Source organism: Myotis davidii, unplaced genomic scaffold, assembly GCF_000327345.1.
Source record: "Myotis davidii unplaced genomic scaffold, ASM32734v1 scaffold223, whole genome shotgun sequence".
NCBI lineage: Eukaryota > Metazoa > Chordata > Mammalia > Chiroptera > Vespertilionidae > Myotis > Myotis davidii.
In genome coordinates, this window is record NW_006294609.1 from 3,492,279 (window position 1) to 3,495,361 (window position 3,083).

Consider the following 3,083-nt stretch of genomic DNA (forward strand, 5'->3'; position numbering starts at 1 on the left):
TGCCAGCTCTTTCTGCGTGAGCCTCTGTACCTCTGCACTTTACTTCTGCACCTCCTCTGAGTCTCAGTGTGCTTTTCTCTTTCCTTCTAGTTCTAGAATTTCCACTCGGCCAGCCTTCCTGTGGTTCTGGATGATGTCCGTTTTGTCTTTTAGTTGTATTTTTGAAGTGGTTGTGCGAGGCAGCAATTTCAGGTGTTTACCTATGCTGCCATCTTGGGTTTTTCCTCCTCCTCATCATTTTAAAAATTATTATAACCTTTATCATTCCTTAGTTTCCCTATAGAAAAATATTAGGCCCTGACTAGAGTCATACATTATAAGAATATTATTAATTTAATAGAGTTACTATACTCTTAAACTCACTGATACATGTTTAAAATATTATTACTATTATAGACAAAATATTTTTATTATTTCATTTTCTATTTTTGTGGTACTTTTTGGTTTTGAAAGATTGTGAATATGAATTTATTTAAAGAGATAGCATGTTTTATTTCAAAGTACTAGAGAGGGACTATAAAATTGATTTCTAACCTAATTTCCCCAGTCCCTAATTTTGTTACCTTGAGCACATCACTTCCTCATTATGTAAGGTAAGGTAAACAATGTATACCACAGAAGATCAAGTTGAATGTGTGTGCAGCAGTGCTTGGAAATAGCATAGTATGAGTTCTTGCAGCATAAGGACCACTATCTGTCCTATTTGCTTCTTTTTTTAAAATATGTTTTTATTGATTTTTTTTAGAGAAAGAAGGGAGAGGGAGAGGGAGAGAGATAGAAACATTCATGATAAAAACACATCGATCAGCTGCCTCCTGCACGCCCCCTACTGGGGATTGAGCCTGCAACCTGGGTATGTGCCCTGACCAGGAATCGAACCCTGACCTCCTGGTTCATAGGTCGACACTTGCTGGGGCTGACCAGCAGACTGTGAGTAATGGGTGAATGATTACTCTGACGCACATTTCTGTGAAACAGAGTGCTAAGGGACTGCTTGGCTTGAGAAACCAAACAGCCCCATTCACCTGCCTCCTTAGGCCTTTATTGTAACAATAGCTTGATCTAAAACTAACTATCAGACACTATCAGTAGGGCAAGCATCCTTGAGAAGACACATGCATCTGTAGTGTCCTTTAAGCAAGGACTTCTAAAGACTAAACATAAAGATTCCAATAAAACACTTGGGGGCTCAGACTTGTTTGGAAAAGTCAAGGCAGGGGCTGCCACCTTTGGCAAGGTCCACCAAGAGGACCCCTGACCTCTTGGAGACTCCTGCTTACAGACTTTCCAACCAAGTCCTATGATTCCCCACAGATACTCAATCACTGAGCCACACCTCCCTGGCCTGTTTGCTTCTTGAAGCCCCAGGGCATGCTTAGTACATAACAGGTGCTGCATAATTATCTCTCAAATAAATTAAAATTATGGATTAATGTCATGGGAAAAGAGTATGAGCCTGTTGATTTCTTTTCTTAAAAAAAAATCTATATATTTCAGAGAGGAAGGAAGAGAGAGAGAGAGATAGAAACATCAATTATGAGAGAAAATCATTGATCGGCTGCCTCTTGCACACTCCCCACTGGGGATCGAGCCCGCAACCTGGGCATGTGCGCTTGACCGGAATCAAACCTGGTACCCCCAGTTCACACAGGTCAATGTTCTATCCACTGAGCCAAATCAGTGAGGGTGAGCCTGTTGATTTCTTGATAAAATATCAATGGAAATTCTAAAAAAATGTGGTCATTTCTCAGGCCTAGGGTAATAAATGAAATATTTAAAGCAATTTGAACTATAACCATGTATTCTTCTTAAGCTAGTATGTCATTTACATCTTCCTGGCTATTTTTTCACTGGAGAGCTGGAAAGGCAAACAGTTTGATGTAGTGTCTCATAAATTCTAAGAGCATAATGAAGGTCCATCAAGATTGTGTTTATCCCCTCATTTCTGTGCACAAATTCTACCTTCACTTCAGCTCTATAAGCACATGGGGTACTTTTGACTGACATTGTTTCTATTCTAATCACATTCACCTCCCTTTTTGCAGAAATGCAAATCTTCCTTCACTTAGACTGCTAGGGTTTCTCTTGTGATCTGTGATTTCTTAGACTCTCAGTTTTGTGTTGTCTAATTTCTTTGTAAATACCTACTATAGTGTAGTTTACACAGAAACCTAGTATTTTTTCCATCCAAATTTGACGTCTAAAGTCTCTCTTCATCCTTTAATCTTTGTCCTTAATAGTTTAAATCTCTTATGTAGTATTAAGATATAATTATACTTTTGCTAAAAAATGTAATACAGCCCTGACCAGTTTGGCTCAGTGGATAGAGCGTCGGCCTTTGGACTGAAGGGTCCCAGGTTCGATTCCAGTCAAGGGCATGTACCTTGGTTGCGGGCACATCCCCAATAGGGGGTGTGCAGGAGGCAGCTGATCGATGTTTCTAACTCTCTATTCCTCTCCCTTCCTCTCTGAAAAAGAAAATCAATAAAGTATATTTTTAAAAAAATGTAATACAAAGTTATTTGTATTTTTACATTAAAATTTTGCAGTTTTTGTTAGATTACAAAAGAAATACAAAAAGTAACCATAATGAAATATAGTACACAAAATTGGAATGTTGTCCACATTGCCATGCCTCAGAAATGTCTAATGTTAATATTTTGATGTACATTATTCCATACTCTTTTCCCATGCATTTGCTAGTGTGTGTGTGTGTGTGTGTGTGTGTGTGCGCGCACGCGCATGCTAGCAAGTGCATGGGAAATTTTTTTATGTGTATACAAAAATAAAATTAAACTACACATACAGTTTTTCTCTTCATAGTTTATCTAGAATTCTTTCCACTTTGGTATTTATAGAGCTACCTCATTCTTTTTTATAGCTCTCTATTATTCCTTTAAACAGAGTAATATAATTTATTTAAACATTTCCCCATCTATCAGCTTTAGTTTGTTTGCAGATATTCACTGTTATAAACAGTGGTGAAGTAAATGGTTTTTGTTTTTATCTTTATTTTATGTGAGTTTTTCTGTAGAATGACTTCCTAGAACTGGAATTTCAGGGTTAGATGCTATCTAGTGTTT

The 3,083-nt window shown here is 37.7% G+C and overlaps 1 protein-coding gene across 4 annotated transcripts in view; it reads left to right on the top strand.

Annotated features, from left to right (window-relative positions):
• IFT81 (intraflagellar transport 81) overlaps positions 1 to 3,083 on the top strand; it is a 127,019-nt gene that overhangs the window by 118,901 nt on the left and 5,035 nt on the right. The gene's annotated exons all lie outside the window — the stretch shown is intronic.